The 19698-nt window shown below is 48.2% G+C and overlaps 1 protein-coding gene across 1 annotated transcript in view; it reads right to left on the bottom strand.

Annotated features, from left to right (window-relative positions):
- Positions 1-19698, bottom strand: part of COL23A1 (collagen type XXIII alpha 1 chain) — a 322683-nt gene that overhangs the window by 268509 nt on the left and 34476 nt on the right. The window lies entirely within an intron of this gene.

Below are 19698 nucleotides of genomic sequence, written 5' to 3' on the forward strand. Positions count from 1 at the left end.
AAGTTTCATGACTTTTAACACATTATACTGGTGGGATCCCTTCTCTGTTAAAGGCTATTTATCCCACAAGTCATTGATGCTGCCCACCACTATATTCCAGAGCTTGGTACGGGATGTAGCATCCACCAGGCCTACAACAAGTATTGTATGGATGGATGGATGGATGGATGGATGGATGGATAGATGGATAAAGGGATAGATGGACAGATAGGTGAATGGACAGATGAATGGAAGGATGGATGGATGCATGGGTGGATAGATGGATAAAGGGATAGATGGACAGATAGGTGAATGGACAGATGAATGGAAGGATGGACGGATGCATGGGTGGATAGACGGATAAAGGGATAGATGGACAGACAGGTGGATGGATGGATGGATGGATGGATGGATGGATAAATGAGTGGATGGGTGGGTGGAGGATGGATAGATGGATGGGTGGATGGATGCAGACATGGATTCATGTACAGTTGGATGGATGGATGGATGGATGGATGGATGAATAGATGGATGGATGGATGGTCGGAAGGAAGGGAAAGAGGGAAAGGGAGAGAATGAATGTGTGATCAACAAGGTTGGACAGTCCCTGACTTTGCTGAGAGCAGAAGGCTCAGTGGAGGCAGCTGGTCACTGGTTCCCCAACTGCAAAGCAGATAGATCTATCATTACTCAAAAGCCTCTTCCAACTCCCCAACACCTCCCTAAGAGCAGGCACTCACCTGACTCTTCCATACTCTCCCTCATCACCGAAGAGTTGCTATGGGGTAAACTAAGGACAAAGGACCAAATCTGGGTCATTCTGGACATCAGCTCAAAGCTCTGTTGATGCACCTGGGAAGAAAGCATCTGTGACAGACACACCTCTAAATGTGACAGAGCAGCATGAACCAGTTTGTCTCCAGGATTAATGAGAGGAAACAGACAGAATGGGGGCATGTGTATTTGGGAATTAAGTGGCCCAGGATTCAAAGCTCAGTGCAGTCACATACTTAGATATGTGACCTTGAGGAAGTCCCTTATGGCCTCGGAGACCGAGTGTTTTCATCTGCAAAAGGGGGCGGTAACACGTACCACACACCATGTTTATGAGGAGTAAATACAGCGTGCACAGGCTAGCACAGAACCTGGTTTATGGAAGGCAGTCAATAAACGTTAGTTCCATTCATGCTAGCCAACTGCCGAGGCAGTATTATGAAATGACTTGACAGAAATAAAATGTTAAGATTCAACTTACTCCATGAAACTACTCAAGACCAAATCTAAGAATGAGGAGGTTCAAATGACTGCCAATGGAATGGATGTACAAAGCGTGGGAGGTACATACAATGGAATATTATTCAGTCATGAAATGGAAGAAGCCTTGATTCACACTCAAATGTGCTGAGGAAAAGAAACTGGACACATAAGGCCACATATTTTAAGATTCAACTGACATGAAATACCTAGTCGAGGCAAATTCTTAGAGACCCAAAGTAGACTGGAGGTCACCAGGGGCTGGAGGGTGGGAGAAAAGCATTACAAACTTTCTATTTTGGGTGCTTGAAAGTTTTGAGAGTTGACAGTGGAAACAGCACAATGCTGTAAACGTAAGTGATGCCACTGAATTCTCTGCTTAGAAATGGGTACGATGGAAAATAGACTTTTACCACAATAAAAGAATTTCTTTTTAAAAAGTGGGAAGTCTTAGGAAAGTAACAATTCACCTAGTTTGCTTAAAAAGGAACACTACATGACTTTGTGTCATATAAACCTTAAAAATCTTTAAAGTTAACTAGATGAAGGTATTCTTTTTGCCCTTGAGACCTCCAATGTAGTTTTGGTTTATGAAATGAAATTTGGAAACATGACCTGATGTTTTGCTTTCTGTAATTTCGGGGCAGGCGAAAGGAGAAGGAGAAACACAAACCAGGCAAGTGACCACCTCTGGAAGACAACCAACCATGGAATAGGTTCTTTCCCCCCTCAAATTAAGCTGCGTGGATTCAGCCCACGTGAATTCGGGTCAGAACATACTTTAACAGAGGCCACGGTCTGCTCTCCCCATGAAGCCAGGTGATGGTTTGAAAGCTGCAAAGACCCTAACCCAAGTGGTTCAGCGAGGGACACCAAGGCCACTCTCAGCCACCCTCAGCCCATGAGCCACATCCACAAGTCTTTTGAGAAAGAAGGTACTCAGGGGTTGGCAATGAACTTATATTTGAGGGCAAAAGGGACAGTGTTAGAGGGCAGAATAGAGGCTGGGGGGCTGCCTAGAATCTTCAGGCAGTCTGACAATGTGCCAACACCATAAACTGTCATTCAGGCAGGTGCCAAGCATTCATCATAGGCGCTGCCCAAGGACCACAGTCAACTTATAGGGACTGCTCGTCACTTCTGCCAAATGGTATCCTTTCTCTCTCTGTCTTTCTAAAATATTTTATTTACTTATTTGAAAAAGAGAGAGTGAGTTAGCAGAGCTTGGTGTGGGGCTCAATCCCACAACCATGAAATCATGACTTGAGCTGAAACCAAGAATGGGATGCTTAATCAACTGAGCCACCCAGGTGCCCCGGGCATCCTTTCTCTTATCTTGCAGTCCAGTCCCCTCCCCCATCCCCACCCCCTCCACTGTCTGGGAAAGAAGGTCCATCTTGAACCCTCGGACACCGAGCATGGATGTCACAGTACCGTTGTGGCACACAGCTCCAGTAATGAGCTGTGTACCACACCCCCCCCCCATGTGCTAAGTCTCTCTTAGAGCCTCCGATCTGGGCCCAGAAGTGAACTTGAAAAAACCACATGATATGAACAAGTTCCAAGCAATGCATGTGGCCCAGGTTTGAAGACGTGTCACTGGAAGGGGCCAGGCAAGTGCAACTCCAAAGCTCTGTTCCTGTTTAACCATGGACTGAAATTTTTATCCCCTGTGTTCACGGAAGCAGTAGGGTGGGGGCTTTATATCATTTTCTTTCATTTATTGCCATGCTTTATCAGTGCATGTGATTATTTCCATTACCAAGCCAGCAGTGCATGTGAAATCTGACCCAACGTAGCCAGAAACAAACTAAATGGGATCTTGAATGAACAACGGGCAGGAAACTCTTCTCAATGTGGTCAACACACATTCCAGATTCTGGTGTCCCTGGGACTGGGCCATGACACAACATGGTGTTGTGTCTGAGGGTGGGACAAATTCTGGTACACAGCCTTAGAACATGGCTTTTACTCCCTGCCATCGTAACTTTCTGACAACCTCCCCCAGCTAGGGCAGTTTCTCTGGGTGACCTCCAAGAAGGGCCTTGAAAGTGCAAACACTCATGGGAATGAGCCTCAGTAGGGAAACCTGGTCTGTGTCATGTGGTTAGGAACTCTGGGAGAGAACAGCTTTCGGTAGGGTGCTAGATCAGCCAGGATTTTTTATCTTCAAAGGTCAGAACCAGGTCACATTCACTTAAAAGACAAAGAGAGGGATGCCTGGGTGGCTCAATGGTTGAGCATCTGCCTTCAGCTCAGGGCATGATCCTGGGGTTCTAGGATTGAGCCGCACATCAGGCTCCCCGTGGGGAGTCTGCATCTCCCTCTGCCTGTGTCTCTGCCTCTCTCTCTGTGTGTTTCTCATGAATTAAAAAAATAAAATCTTAAAAAAAAAAAGACAAAGAAATCATATTGCCTCCCTTGAGTGACAAATCCAGGGAGCTTCAGGTACAGCTAGATCCAGGTGCTCCGATGACATCAGCACCATCATCAGGCCTCTCCTTCCCCATCTCTCAGCTCTGGTTTCCCTGTGTTGGATTCATTCCCAGCAGAAGGGAGGAGGAGGGCTGACCATACTATGGCCCTAGCAGCTCTGGGGTTACATTCTACCAGCTTTATAACCTCAGTGGAAAGAGACCCTCTCTTTTTCAAAAGTCCCAAGAAGTGGGACCTGGTGGCTCAGTCAGTTCAGCGTCTGCCTTCAGCTCAGGTCATGATTCCGGGGTCCTGGAGTCAAGCCCCACATCTGGCTCCCTGCTCAGCCAGGAGTCTGCTTCTCCCTCTGCCCCTTCCCCCACTCCTGCTGTTTCTCAAATAAACAAATAAATAATTTTTTAAAATGGGTCCCAAGAAAAACCGGGACTCTGCCTCTTTTGGGGCCGACCAGGTCTTGTGCTTATATAACGTGGACAGCGCACCCTCAGCCACAGCCTTGGAACAGGGCAAAGGGTGCTGCCACAGAAGGCAGGGGCCAGAGGCAGTGCTGTCCAGCACAGGCAGACATTCTGCTTGTGGCTGGGCCCTGACCTGACCAGGCCCTGGCCCTTGTTGGCCTCTTCCTCTTCCCTGCCAGGCAGAGCCAGCTGACCACCCCTGCCGATTCCTCTGCAGCTGTGCCCCAGCTCCCAGACCAGCCCAGCCTAAGGCCGGCAGGTGTTGGCTGGCTCTTGCCCCATTTATGATGAGGCCTCCTCAACATCACAAATTAGGAATTTCTTTTTTCACAGAGTCCCCTGTCCAGAGTCCACCAGTCATATGGCTCAACACCCGACTGATTCACTCACTCATTTACCAGCTGTCCGTGAGCCCAGTGCATGGCTTCCGTCTTCACTCCTGTTGCATCTGCATGATTCTTTAAGGCAAGTGCTCCTCTCCCCTTTGCAAAGAAACCAAGGCAGCAGAAGGTTCAATGCCTTGGCTAAGCTCACATGGCAAGTAAAGGCAGACTACAACAGGGATGCAAACACTAGGACCTTAAGGCTTGGCCTAAAAAAATCCGTGCAAAAGGGAAAAAGGTGATGCATCCAGAGCTCACGGGAAAAGCTTCACTGATATAGAAAAACACCCCACAATACATATGGGGCAAAAGCCCAAATGCATAAAAAGCTGAAGATGCTAACAGCCTGAGGCAGCAGACCGACAAGGCCAGGGCAGGCCAAAGAGCTGATGGGCCAGGGAGCTCTGCAGCAGAGGAATGCAGAGAGAGCTGGAGTAATCAGAGGTGGCTTCCTGGAGGAGGTGAGTGTGGGAGGCTCTTGAGGAGAGAAGGCAGAGGGCAGATTCTGTGCTGGGGGATGAGAAGGAAAGGAACGTGGGGAAGCCTAAGAGCTGGTGTTGGGCTTACCTGCCTAGTGCCCTGCCCTGTTCTTTCACTGGTGTACAAAGTTCCCCTCACGAGCCACCGCTTTGGCATGCTCGCCCAAGTGGGTTTGGTGGGGCTGATCCTGTCTCCTGCCCCGAGGGTGGGCAGAAGACCCGTGGCCTGGCCAAGCAAAACCCCACATCCTCTCAGCTACAGTCACAGGTCTGAAGGGCCAGTGCTATAGAGGGGGGCTGGCTAGCCCCAAAGGGCTGTAACCCTAAAATGTGGGTTCAGACTCAGAACTGCCATTCCCTCAACCATAGGCGGCTGCCATGCAGATGTCAGGGTCGATAAATGGCAATTCTGGGGCTTCAGGAATGACTTGATCATGCTGCTCCTTGGACTCCAATTGATTACACTGAACAGGGACACCTGGATGGCTCAGCAGTTGAGTGTGATCCTGGGGTCCTGGGATCGAGTCCCGCATCGGGCTCCCCACAGGGAGCCTGCTTCTGCCTCTGCCTGTGTCTCTGCCTCTCTCTGTGTCTCTCATGAATAGATAAAAGCATTTTTTTTTAAATAAAGGCCAAATTGGAAAAGGTGAGGTGACATTCCCCAGAGGTGCACCCCAAAAGGGTATGGACTGGCAGGGCTTGAGTTTGGGGGATGGCGGGCGAGTTGTGCAGGGAAGGGGTGGTCAGGAGGGTGCAGGGCAAAGGCCAGTGGCTCTGGGGCCAGTCTGAGTGGTGAAAGAGCAGGGCAGTGTCCTTGAGGGGAAAGCCTGAGCCGGAAAGCATCTAAATGTTTTTACAAACAGCAATCAGTCACCACTTCCTAACTGCAAATCCCAGGAGCCGTGGCCTCTCCCACCTTTCCAATCTGTCTGTCTGGAGATCAGCAGCAGAGCCCTGCACCTCCCGTTCCTGGGTTCCTGGGCCTCTGCCAGCAGTAACAGGCCCCTGGGGCACCCTCAGCCCCGGGGAAATGGCCCCTACTTGGGCTCTATTTCCAGGAGGCAGTTGGCCCAGATGGTTGCTGGGTCACAAGCTGGCTCCAGGCGCATCATTAGGTACAAACCATCCTCATGACTATGACCAGCTGGGCTGGGGTGGGGGTGCCTGCCTCTCCGGAGAGCTGGGACAACTCTGTGTCTGGTTTAGGGCTGCCTCTGAGTCTCCCTTGTGGGAGACCCGGCTACAAGCTGCTACTCAGAACCCCTGCTAGACCCCCTGAGTGGCCCGGATACGAGGGCTCTGGGCTCCTGCAGAGCCACCTTTCTTTGCTACAAACCCGGGACGGCTGAACGTGGCTCAGCCCAGCCACATGCAGCCTCTCCTTCCACAGATAAACAGTCTGAAATGGCAGGGGACAAGACGAACCATTTCCAGCATTTCTGGGACATGAGACAGCTATACACACGTGTGTGCACACAGGCACATACCACTGACTTGCGTGTAAGTGAATCAGAAACATCTAGACGGGGAACCCCGGGTGGCGCAGCAGTTAAGCGCCTGCTTTTGGCCCAGGGCGCGATCCTGGAGACCCGGGATCGAGTCCCACGTTGGGCTCCCAGTGCATGGAGCCTGCTCCTCCCTCTGCCTGTGTCTCTGCCTCTCTCTCTCTCTCTGTGACTATCATAAATAAATAAAAATTAAAAAAATTTAAAAAAAAAAAAGAAAGAAACACCTAGACGCTTTTCTTAAACTACAAGTGAGTTTAGGAGCATCTGGGTGGCTCAGGCAGTTAAGCATCTGCCTTCAGCTCAGGTCCTGGGATCAATCTTTGGCTCAGGTCATGATCCTGGGGTCATGGGATTGAGCCTCATATCTGACTCCCTGCTCCACAGGGACCCTGCTTCTCCCTCTGCCTCTCCCCCGGCTCATTCTCTTTCTCTCTCTTTCAAATAAATAAAATCTTTAAAAAAAATACAAATGAATTTTAAATTCAACAGCAAAAGCCTAACCCACATGTGGAGTCTCGGCAAATACACAGCTTTTGGCTAAGACATCTGGCTCTCTCTGAGTGCAAAGTGGATTCCATCTGGCATCCACTTCCAGCTGTCACTCACCCCAAGTGCACTCATTCCCACTTCTGGGCCTTCTCCTATCTCCTGTTCTACTCCTCGGCTTGCTTGCCTCTTAAGACCCTTGCCTCTTAGTAGCAACAAGTCCTGTCTTAAATCATTAGCCCTCTATGGGTGCCTGGGTGGCTCAGTGATCGAGTCCCACATTGGGCTCTGCATGGAGCCTGCTTCTCCCTCTGTGTGTGTCTCTGCTTCTCTCTGTGTCTCTCATGAATAAATAAATAAAATCTTTAAAAAAAAATCATTAGCCCTTTAAAAAACTCTGTCTCAACTAAGCCTGCTCACAGTTACTCACTCACCCCTCACTGATTTAACCTACTTCCAGTGCAGGATGGTCTGTTGAGTCTCACTATTAAGTTTTCACTCCTTCCCCACCCCTGCCTTTCTGCCCATAAACAGCATCAGTTTTTCCCCTTCCCTACTCCACCCTGTTCATGGGTTGGGTGGGACCAAACCCCACCCTCCTTCCCCAGCTACAAGAATGGGTACACATCTCTGGCCTGGCGTTCCCTTCCCACTGGACACAGGGATTGGTTCCAAGATCCCCAAGTGGCTTGCATTAGTGACACGAGAGTCACTTCCTAAGCCTGCAGTCGGTAGCAGCCATCTTGCCACCACTTAGAGAGGATGTCTTAGTCATCTCTGGCTGTGTTACAACATGACCCAAAACATTATGTCCTAAAACATCAATGAATTAGTTGTCAGGACTCCATAGATGAGCTGGGCTGAGCTGGATGGCTTTCTTTCCCATATGGTGTGATTCAGTAGAGAGCTTGTCTAAGTGGCTGGGGTGTCTGTGATGACCTGCCCTCCAAGGTCTCTCTCCATGTAGCTTTCTACCTTTGGTCATCTAACCCTGAACTCCTTCCCAGCTGGGTTGCTGGGTTCTATAAGGGAACTCCAACAGCACAAGCCCTGGCATCCAAGTGGCTTGTTCTAACCTACTCCTACCACACTTGCTAATGTTCAATTATGCAAAGCAATCTGCACAGCCAAGCTCAGAATCAACATGAAAGGGAGCTACACGTGGCATGAGTGTCAATTTGAATCACTGATCAGTATGGTGGTGGCCAATGCTGCCTCTATGCTGAGACCAGAGTAAACAGTGACACAGGCTGACATCAGATGTGGCTGACTCAGCTAGGTGGGAGCATTCCCAGCTGACTGCCTCTCCAACAGGACTGCCTACTCCCAATTGGTGGGACCAGACCTCAGGCCCCATTTTTAACTCATTATGCCCAGCACAGTGCTAGGCACACAAGGAATGGTTTGTACAAGCGTGATGATGACCTATTATAATATTATACATTTTCAGATGGTGCTGTATCATTATTCTCAAGTTGTGTGTTCTCAAGAGACAATTCTCAAAATGAACCAAGTATTATTTTAAGACTGAGGAAGGTCCTGCTCATAGTTCCAGGGAGGTCAGGCCAAGGCTTTCCAAAGCAGCCCATGATGGTAAAGCCTTCTCCTTAATGGCTTATCAGCAGTCTTTGCCCTGAGAAGTAACCTCCCTTGTCTTCTGGAATAGTGACAGTGGGCGTGAAAGACACATTTTGTTTTGGGGTGGGGGGTGGGGGGTGGTAGCTTGTAACCCAGCAATAAATGTGGAATCTGGACCCAGGAGGGGAATTTTGAGATAATATAGTGCAAACTGGCCACCTGACAGGTGGGATAGAGTCCAGAAGATGCAAGTGGTTTGCCCCAGGGTGACCCAGAGAGGGGCGTAGACTCATATCTCTTGATTGTAAGTCTAACATTCTTCGTATCACCTACCGGGTGCTGACCCACACTCATTCAGACCCTGATCACCCTGACCTCTCCGTGAAGATAAAGGTTTGCCACTAAGGATGGAGAGATGGAAAGATAAAAGGAGCCCAGGTTCCGGAAACATCCCTGAGCAGCCACACCAGCCCTGGACTGTCCACCTCCGGAATTAGCATGCAAGGAAAGTCAATCTCTGTGAGTTTAAGTTCGGGTTCCTGTTATCTGCAGCCAAATGCATGCCTAGTTGATACACTGGCTTTCAGACTGTACTGGATTCAAAGCTCCTACTGGGGTGATTCCAACTTATTTTCATACCATTGCCAAAACCAAGTAACCAAGCTAAACCCTGTGAAACCCCAGGGAAGTTGACAGAGCTCCCCACCATCTTGAACGCTGCCAGAATTGCCAGAATTTTCAGAGCAAGCTGGTCCTCACCCACCCTCAGCCTTCAAAGCTGACCCGGGCAGGCCCTAGCATCCTGAATGCTCCCTCCAGCTGATGGGGAACAAAAGATGCCCAGTGCTTTTCTCAGCCAGTTGCTGAGCTCCAACACCAGACTCGCCAGGGACCGCCAAAGCCCTCAAGAGGGGATGATGAAACAGATGACACAGCCCCTAACTGACAACCAGAATAGGGGAGGCCCCCCAGTGAAACTGTGTGGTCACAGCCTCCACCCCTGAGAGTGTGCAAGTAGGCTGGCTGGGGTATGTCACCTGCTGACACGGGCAGGTTTTGCTCAGAGACACCCCTCCACCACTCAGGTCCTGTCCCAGCTGAGCCCCGAGGTCACCCCTGTGCAGAACCAAAAGCTGACCAGGGTCTGACTGGAGGCTTCATCCAGGCACTTTTTTCCTAAGTCTGTTTACCTGGTATTAACTAGCACTATCCCTTTTAAAATAATCAGGTTTTTAAGAGAAACCTCCATGATCATGTCTTGGGCAAGGCTCCGGAGGATGGCTCACTTTGTGGCTGCCTTAATCTACAAAACATGAGCATGAAGGTAGCCTTTTTAGGAGAAGCCTTGCAGAGATGGACTAGCAGGCATGTCCTTCCTCCTAATGCCACGTGCACTTGGCTAAAAGGGCCCCCAGCATCCTTGAGACAGACTCCAGCTGACCCCTAACAAGTCTAAGTTCCCAGAGCTGCAGCTGACAAAGGTGTCTGTACCTGTCACTCCACTGGAGTCATATGTTAGCTCTATATAAGGTTCAGGGGGAGGGGGCTATGAATGTCCCCATTTTACAGATGGGGAAACTGAGTCTCGAGGGACTACAGGGATTTGTCCAAGGCCACAAGCAAGTGAATGGGGGCTACAGGTTGAATGTTTGTGTCCTCCCCAAAATGCATGTGTTGAAGCCCTAACCCCAATGTGATGATTTCTGGAGGTGAGACCTGTAGGAGGTGATTAGGTTTATGTGGGGTCATCTGCATGATGGGATTAGTGCCCTTACAGGAAGACAAAGAGACCAGAATTCCTTCCCTCTCCAGCACTTTGCTGTGGGCTCACATGGTAGAGAGTTCATCTCCCTATTCTTCTTAATCATTTTTTTTTAAAGATTTTATTCATTTATTTGACAGAGAAAGAGAGAGCACAAGCAGGATGGAGAGGGAGAAGCAGACTCCCAGCTAAGCAAGGAGCCCAATGTGGGACTCCATCCCAGGACCTTGGGATCATGACCTGAGCCAAAGGCAGACGCTTCACCAACTGAGCCACCTAGGCGTCCCTCCTCTTAACCATTTTAAAAATTTTTATTTATTGATTCATGAGAGACAAACAGAGAGGCTGAGACAAAGGCAGAGGGAAAAGCAGGCTCCCTGAGGGGAGTCTGAGGGGACTGATCTGAGAACCCTGGGATCACGACCTGAGCCGAAGGCAGATGCTTAACTACTGAGCCACCTGGGTGCCCTCTCTTCTTAGCCATTTTTAAGTGCACAGCTCAGTGGCATGAAGTACAGTCACACCACTGGTATGCAACCACCACACCATCCGTCTCCAGAACTTTCTCCTCTTCTGAACTGAAACCCTGTCCCTGTTACACACCTGCCCATTCTCCCTCTCCCAGCCTATGGCCACCACCATTCTACCTTCTGTCTCTATGATTCTGACTCCTTGTATACATGGAATCATACAGTCTTTATCCTGTTGTGGTTGCCTTACTTCAAATCCACATAACGTCCTCAAGGCTCATCCATGCTGTAGCATGTGCCGGAATGTCCTTACTCTTTGAGGCTGAATACACGTATATAGTTGGGCCTTGAACAGCATGAGGGTTAGGGACATCAAGCCCCATGCAGTAAAAAACCTGAGTGTGACCTGTGCATTCCCGAAAGCTGAACTACTAATAGCCTGCTGTTGGCCAGAAGCCTTATTGATAACAAAGTCAATGAACACATATTTTGTACATTAAATGTATTACAGATCATATTTTTTTTGAGAGAGGGAGACAGTAGGGGGGGACAAAAGGAGAGGAAGAGAGATAATCTCAAGCAGACTCCCCACTGAGTGTAGAGCCTGCCATAGAGCCTGATCTCACAACCCTAAGCTGATAACATGACCTAAGCTGAAACCAAGACTCGGATGCTTAATCAACTGAGCCACCTGGGTGCTCCTGTAGACCAGATTCTTACAAGAAAGTAAGATAAAAGGAAATGTTATAGAGAGAATCATAAAGAAGAGAAAATACATTTTCAGCATTGTACTGCATATAAATGGCCCTGTACAGTCCAAACCATGTTGTTCAAGCGTCAGCTGTACATTTTGTATATTCATCCATCTGAATTACCCTTTATTATCAACATTAGTGCAGAGAACCTGAAATGCAAATTCCTCCTCCCTCACCACCAACTAGTCCTTTCACTTCTCAGCCTGTGGCCACCATCTAGCAGTTCCACGTCTCAGAACAATTCCTACAGAAACACATGAAGGAGGTGAACTCCCTAACCCGTGCTGGAGAGCTGGCTGTGCTTTTCATACTGATTTCCAGTTTGTCAGGGACCAACGCTTTTGGTAAATATGATAAAAGGATGCAGCAGAAAATATAATTTTTAAAACCAAAAACATAAAAGTACCATAGCCCATATTTTTTATTATTAGAGTCAACAGACATAAAATTACTGCTTAAGTTGCTATAAAAGTTTCCAAATACTCTCAATTTCTATCCTAATCTTGTTACAGGCCCATAGCAAACAGGTCCAGGACCTGCATCCCCTGGCAAACCCATTTGGAGTAGCAGTGCCCAGAGCACAGTCCAACAGCAAAAATGCAAACATCATAAATGACCATCAATAACGCAGTTGTTAAATACACTTTGGTATATTCATGTTATGGTTTAGCAATAAAAAATAATGAAGTCTGTGAGTCAGCAATGCCACTCCTAACTATATAGCCCAGAGAAATGAAAACATATGCTCACACAAAGACTTGTTACACAAATGTTCATGGCAGCTATATCCATGGTAGCCAAATGGTGGAAACCCAAATGTCCATTAATGGATGAATGGATACACAATATGTGGTATATCCATGCAATGAAGTATTATTCAGCTTTTAAAAAGGAAAAAAGTTGGGGCCCCTGGGTGGCTCAGTGGTTGAGTGTCTGCCTTCAGCTCAAGTCGTGATCCTGGGGTCATGGGATCGAGTCCCACATCGGGCTCCCTGCAGGGAGCCTGCATCTCCCTCTGCCTGCGTCTCTGCCTTTCTCTGTGTGTCTCTCATGAATAAATAAATAAAATCTCTCTTTTTTTAAAAAGGAACAAAGTATGACACATACCACACATGGATGGAAAATACTATGCTAAACAAAAGAAGCCAGACACAAAAGGCCACATCTTTACAATTCTGTTCATATGAAATGCCCAGAAGAGGCAAAGAGAGATTTAAAAAAAAAAAAAAAAAAAAAAAAAAAAGATCCGTGGTTGCCAGGGGCTGGGAATGACATGGGGGATGGAAGGTGATGCCTCAGGAGCACAGGGCTCCTACATGGGGTGATGAAAATGTTCTAAACACAACCGTGGTGATGGCTGTACCTCTCTGTGTACCTTTAGAGATCACCAAATCATACAGTTTAAATAGATGAGTTATATGGTATGTGCATTCCATCTTTTTTCCTTTTTTAAAATTTTTAAAATTATTTCTTAAGTAATCTCTACACTCAACCTGTTGCTTGAACTCACAACCCCGAGACCAAGAGTTGCACACTCTTCCAACTGAGCCAGCCAGATGCCCCAGTGAGTCCCATTTTAATAAAGCTATTATAAAGACATAATGAAGGGTGCCTGAGTGGCTCATTTGGTTAAGCATCTGCCTTTGGCTCGGGTCATGATCCTGGGGTCCTGGGATTGAGCCCTGCATCAGGCTCCCTGCTCTGCAGGGAGGCTGCTTCTCCCTTTCCCTCTGCTGCTCCTCCCTCCTGCTCATTCTCTCTCTCTTGCTTGTTCTCTTTCTCAAATAAATACATTTTTTTAAAAAGACATACAGAGGCAGAGACCTATAGCTATTAAAACAAATGAATTAATTATTTAAAACCTAAAGAAAATCCTACATCTGGATGTTTTTACTAGCAACTTCTCCCAAACATTTAAGAAGAGAGCAATGCTAAATCCTACACTAATTCCTCCAGACAGAAGAAACAGAAGTAACATTTCCCAACTCATTTTATAAGGCCAGCATAACCTTGATACCAAAACCTGACAACAGAGAAGGACACTTAGAGACCATCTCTCTTCAAAGACAGGTGCAAAATCCCAACACAAAACGTTAGCAGATTGGATCCAGCAACATATTAAAATAACATATCCCTTCCAAGGAGTTTCTTCCAGGAGGGCCAGGCCAGTTAACATTCCAAAATCAATCAACGTTATACACAGTTTTGACAGAAAAAAGGGGGGGGGACTATCATATATATATGATCAGCTCATTAATGCAGAAACATCACTAGACAAGTTTTAACACCCAATCATAACTGAAAGCAAAAAACAAACAAACCTTTCAGCAAACTAAGAAAAGAACACTTCTTTAGCCTGATTAATATCTGCAAAATCCCTAAAGCAAGGATTGTACTTAGTGTTTTCTGAGCTCAGTTATGAAACCAGGATGCCTGCTCCAGAGCTGAGAATATTTCTATTCAGCACGATGGAAGGTCGTGGCCAAGCAGTGAGGCCAGTAAAAGAAATAAAAGGCACAGAATAGAAAATGAATACAACTCTATTTATGGCAGTATGATAGAAAATACGCAGATAATTCAAAGACCGTTAAGCTATTAAGCATGAAGCAAAGGTGCCAAGGACACTGGAAACATGGGCAATATGTTACTTCTCAGCAACAAATGGAAAACAAATTTTCAAAACTATTATAATTTAAAGTAGCAGGAGAGAGGAGGTGCCTGAGTGGCTCAGTGGGTTAAGCTCTGCCTTCGGCTAAGGTCAAGATCTCGGGGTCCTGGGATGGAGCCCCACAACAGGCTCCCTGCTCAGCAGGGAATCTGCCTCTCCCTCCTCTCTGCCTCTTCCCCTGCTTGTGCTCTATTTCTCTCTTAAATAAAGTATTAAAAAATATAAGATAAGATAAAATAGCAGCAGCCAATGAAATCAGAGAGGGAGACAAACCATGAGAAACTCTTAATTCTAGGAAACAAACTGAGGGTTGCTGGAGGGGAAGGTGGCAACGGGGTAACTGGGTGATGGGCATTAAGGAGGGCAGATGTTGTATGCAACTGATGTGTCACTGACCGCCATCTCTGGAACTAATAATACGCTACATTTTAAAAATTGAATTTAAATTTTAAAAATCAGAAATCAAAAATAAAATAAAATAAAGTAGCAGAGTCAGTAAATTACTAGGAATAAATCTAATAAAATACATGTAGTTTATAGGTTCAAAACTATAAAATATTACCAAATCAAGTCAAAGACCCAAATGGCAGGGACACACAATGCTTATAAACTGGAGCCCTCAATATGGTAAAGATGTTATTTCTCCCTGCAAATTAATCTCTATTCAATTAATCTCATTCAAAATCTCAGGTAGAGTTTTGGAGGGATTCTATTCCCTCTAACAGAAATAGGCAAACTGGTGGTAAACCTTGTATGGACATGCATAGGCCCAGGAAGAGCCAAGGTGATCCTGAAGAACAAAATATTCCCTGGGGGACACCTGGGGGGCTCAGTTAAGCATTTGCCTTGGGCTCAGGTCATGATCCCAGGGTCCTCGGATGGAGCTCCACGTCGGGATTCCTGCTCAGAGCAGAGTCCACCTCTCCCTCTCCCCCCACCCCATACTCTCTCTCAAATAAATAAACAAATAGGGACGCCTGGGTGGCTCAGCGGTTGAGCACCTGCCTTTGGCTTAGGGCACAATCCCGCGGTGCCAGGATCAAGTCCTACATCGGGCTCCACGTAGAGCCTGCTTCTCCTTCTGCCTATGTCTCTGCCTCTCTCTCTCTTGTGTCTCTCATGAATAAATAAAATCTTTAAGAACAAATAAATAAAATCTTTAAGAACAAATAAATAAAATCTTTAAAAAAAAAAACACTCCCTGAAATCAACACTAATGCATTGAGAATTAAAATAACGTAGAATTGGAACAACAGGACAGAAAAGGCACACACTGTCACCAGCACAGCTGCCATGGAAAACCCAGAAGGTGATTAGTGTCAATCGCCACCCTCTCTGGCCAACCAGAGAGGCCCTGTGCACTGTGTGGGGCCCTGTGCACTGCAGTGTAATGCCTGCATACCTCACACCCAGCAATTCTAGTGTAAGATAGAATTGCATCTATATGTTCACCCAAACACATACAAGATCGCTTGGAGCAGCACTGCTCACAAGAGCCCCAGACCCAGAACTGGTCCAAAGGCCCATCAGCAGTAAAATGAATAAATGAGCAATCCCCAGCCACATGGGGCCAAATGGCTAAAATCTCATCAGGCTTGCCGAAACACACAAACAAATCTACATGTTTGATTCCATTCAACTAAAGTACAAAAACAGGCAAAGTTAGTCTATTATGTGAGACATTGGGATAGAAGTCACCCCCACCCACACCCACCCCTGGGGAAAATGTGGGGAGAGGGGTGTCTTGGGGGGTGGGGTCTGTGCTGTTCCTTGCCTGGACCCAGGTGCTTGCTGTCTGTGCAAAGTCACCAAGCCGCAAATTTAGGATATGCACTTCGCCTACGGTTAGTTCTATTTGAACAAAAAGTTACCACAATAACGAGGCAGACGTCGGAAATCCAGATCTGCTGGAGCTCCTGATGGTCGCAGAGACACAGAATACTAACCGTGTGCACAGTCACCGCTTTTCTGCCATCTCTGGAAGCTTGCAGCCACAATTAGAAGGAGCAGGAGGCAAGCAGGGAGACTTTAACACTGGAAAGGACAAAAACCACTGGCATGGAAGGAAATGTTGGAAAAGCTCCAGGAAGGCAGAAGGGAAGGTGGCCGGGTTGCCTGGAGTCACCGTTTGTTGTTTATTTGAACGGTTCTCCACATACAGCTTGGCCAGGGGCCCCTGGAGCCCATGCAGGCTGGACAGCTGATAGAGAAACGAACCTTTAAACTGCTAGGGGAAAAAAAAGTGCAGACTACCACGCATTATTTTATTTCTGCAAGAATGTAAATGTGTGTCTTCATAAAATATGGACATCCAAGGGATGGGATTAGAGAGGGTGGTGAGGCGCAGGATCAACGGAGACTTCACTTTGAACATGAGAGCTATGTTGTTTTTGAGGAGGGGGGCAGTGCAGTAATTTTAAAAAGCACACTTGCTTTTATCATAATAATTTTTTTAAAATTTTTTTAAAAGGTGGGCAGTCTGCTAAGAAGACTGGAAGGGTTGGGGTGCCCTATGGGCAGGTGCAGACTTTCAGGATGAAGCAAACAGTCTTCCAGGTAGGAAAGGAGCCACTCCATCATCAAGAGGTGCTCCTGGGAGACCCACTGAGTCAGCCCGGGGGCTGTGGGAGATTCTGGGCAGAGGATTCAGCACCAGTGTAAGGGGCTCAGAGCAGGTACACCAGAGTTCCCAAGTCACTCCCCCATCCCTTACCCCTCCCTCACCTCTACCTTCTACCAAAGCAACCTCTCTTCATTCACCCTCCTGCAGAAACTCCCTCCTGAGTTTGTCTCCCCTGGCCCCCCACGTGCAACCGATCCCTCCACACATACACCTTCTCTGCTTTTCTACACTCCTCCCCCACCCCACCGCAAGCAGTGAAGGGGCCAGTATCCCAGTAGCTGAACATGACCCTCACAGACCCCACCTGATGGAGCTCCTGTATTCCAAAAGGGGAGGAGGCAAGAGGAGAGGATGTATGTCTGGGGGGAGCAAACAGGCATAGTGGGTGGATAGAAGGCACTACTTGCCCCCTGGAAGTTAAGCCAAGTCTTATTTGGGGTGTAGGGCAAGGGGGGGCAGTCACCCCTGGGCAGCTGCTCCTAGCCTTCCTGGGGAAGCAGACCTCATACATATAGTCACAGAGAAGGTGCTAACACCCGTGGTCAGGCCCCCTCTGGATGCCTGGAGGTCCCCAGTCACAGCCAGCAAGTGTGTGCTGTCCCCGTACACCTCTGACCTTTCCTGAAGAGCTGGAGTCAATGCGGTCTCCTTCATTTCCCCTGGGTGACAGGCAGTGCCGCTGCTCGGAAGTGATGCTCAGGGGTAAAGTCACTGTCCAGTCTTCTGTGGGTGCCACAGCTCTGGGGCATTCGCCACCCTGCCTCCAAGCCACCCATCCAGGGGCACATGTGGTCTTGTATATATGTTTTTTTTTTTAAGATTTTATTTATTTATGAGAGAGAGGAAGACACCGCACGCACAGAGGGAGAGGGAGAAACAGGCTTCCCGCTAAGCCTGGAGCCCAATGCGGGACTCAATCCCAGGACCCCAGGATCATGACCTAAGCCGAAGGCAGATGCTTAACCATCTGAGCCACAAAGGTGCCCCGTCTTACACATTTTAAAGGTACATTTGGCAGAAAGCACCCCAGGGAAGGCAGGTGTGTGAGCTTTTAATGGGGGAACCAGGTCTGGCCCCTCCTCCACACCGGCCACGCAGTGGCTTTTGTTTCCTGGATTTTTCTTCCTCCTGAGCCCCTGGTTCCCTCAGAATCTCAGCCTGCAATGCTTTGAATGTCTTTCTGTGCTAGGCTGTGAGTGGCCGCCCAGGGCTACTTCTAAAGAAACAGACCAGGCAACGGGTCAGTTCAAGCCAAGAATCATGAAAATCATGACCCCATGGGGAAGGCAGCTGGGCTGGCATTCAGTCCCATTTCTAAAGGCAGGACTGAAACACTAAAAAAAACTGTAGGGTCAGGGAAGAGGAGAGGCTTTGCCGCATCGTGGGGTGAAATCCAGGGTCCCCCAAATAAAAGGGCTTTATAATGCTTCCTGATTGATAACCAAGTTCAAGGGCTCCCCCAAGGCACCAGGAATTGCTCCTTCTCCATCTTGGAGCAGAAGCTTCGCTAGGGGATTTTGACACCAAACGAACCAAGTATCCAAGCAGAAATGGCATTCTGTTCTGCAGGGGAGGCAACAAAAGGAAACTGTCCCTGTGGCCATGCTGTCCATGCTCCCTCAGTAACACCCCACCCATAATGATCTGTGTCCAGCTCTCTCCCACCTCTTGGGACTACAGGTCACTTCCCTTCGGGATAATTGCACAGGCATTATTAGATGCCTGCTATGCCAAGCACTTACATGTGTACTTATCTCAGCATATCCTCCACACAAACCCAAGATAGTTTTTGCTTTCTTAAAAAAGACTGTATTCATTTATTTGAGAGAGAGAGAGCACTAGAGACAGCAGAGAGCACAAGCGGGGAGGAAGGAGGATGGGGGGGGCAGAGGGAGAAGGAGAAGCAGACTCCCTGCTGAGCAGGGAGCCTGATGTGGGACTCGATCCCAGGAACCCGGATCATGACCTGAGCCAAAGGCAGACACTTAACCAACTGAGTCACCCAGGCGCCCTGGACATGGACAGTTTAAAGAATCAACTCACAGAGCCCCTGGGTGGCCACAGCTGGCATTCACAGCTGGATCCACCTGCATCCAAACCCAGATTCCTCTCCTAAACACAGAAAGGCAGCCAGACACCTGGAGGAGAGGTGATTCCCTCCCACTCCACCCTGCATAGAAGCCCCAGATGGAGGGAGGGCCACAGGGGGTCTGCCCAGGAGGGCTTCTCCTCCTCCGGAGACCCCAAACCTCAAACAGAGTGACACACATTAAAAACAAACAAACAAACAAAAAACAGTGGGTTGGGACATATCTGACAGGCCTCTGTCCCTTGGGGACCTGCTTCCCAGATTCCCAGAACTTGACCTGCATCCTGTTTGACCCCAAGCTTCCTGGCTTTGGTGGGCACTTCCCCTCTGTGAGCTCTGGTACTCCTCCCGGTACTTTGGGGTTCTCCCTAAATCTGCCCCGCTTGAGTTCTGTTGTGAGTGATGATGCAAAGTTGCTCACCATCCACTGGGATACCCTCCCTTCTCCCCGCCACCCGGAACAACACAGATCACATAGGGCCGCGGCCGCCTCTTCCATGGGGTTGGGGGCTCATCCCAGGGCCCGGCTCCTGTGACATGCAGCTGCTAAATACTTAGGGACAATGAAGCCAGTGGGTGCATGTGGCACAGTGGGACGGAGGGAGCCAAACGAGCAGATGAAGGGGGAAAAGAGACATTTCTGTGTGTTTCTGCTACCACTGATCCTCTTTGTACAATATAGCAAGGGCAGCTATTTCTGTCCACACCCCCCACTTTGCTCGACCCCATGAGGACGGAAGGCAAACTGAGGCCACCCAGGCAGCCATACC

The sequence above is a fragment of the Vulpes lagopus genome, chromosome 7, assembly GCF_018345385.1.
Source record: "Vulpes lagopus strain Blue_001 chromosome 7, ASM1834538v1, whole genome shotgun sequence".
In the NCBI taxonomy this organism is placed as follows: Eukaryota; Metazoa; Chordata; class Mammalia; order Carnivora; family Canidae; genus Vulpes; species Vulpes lagopus.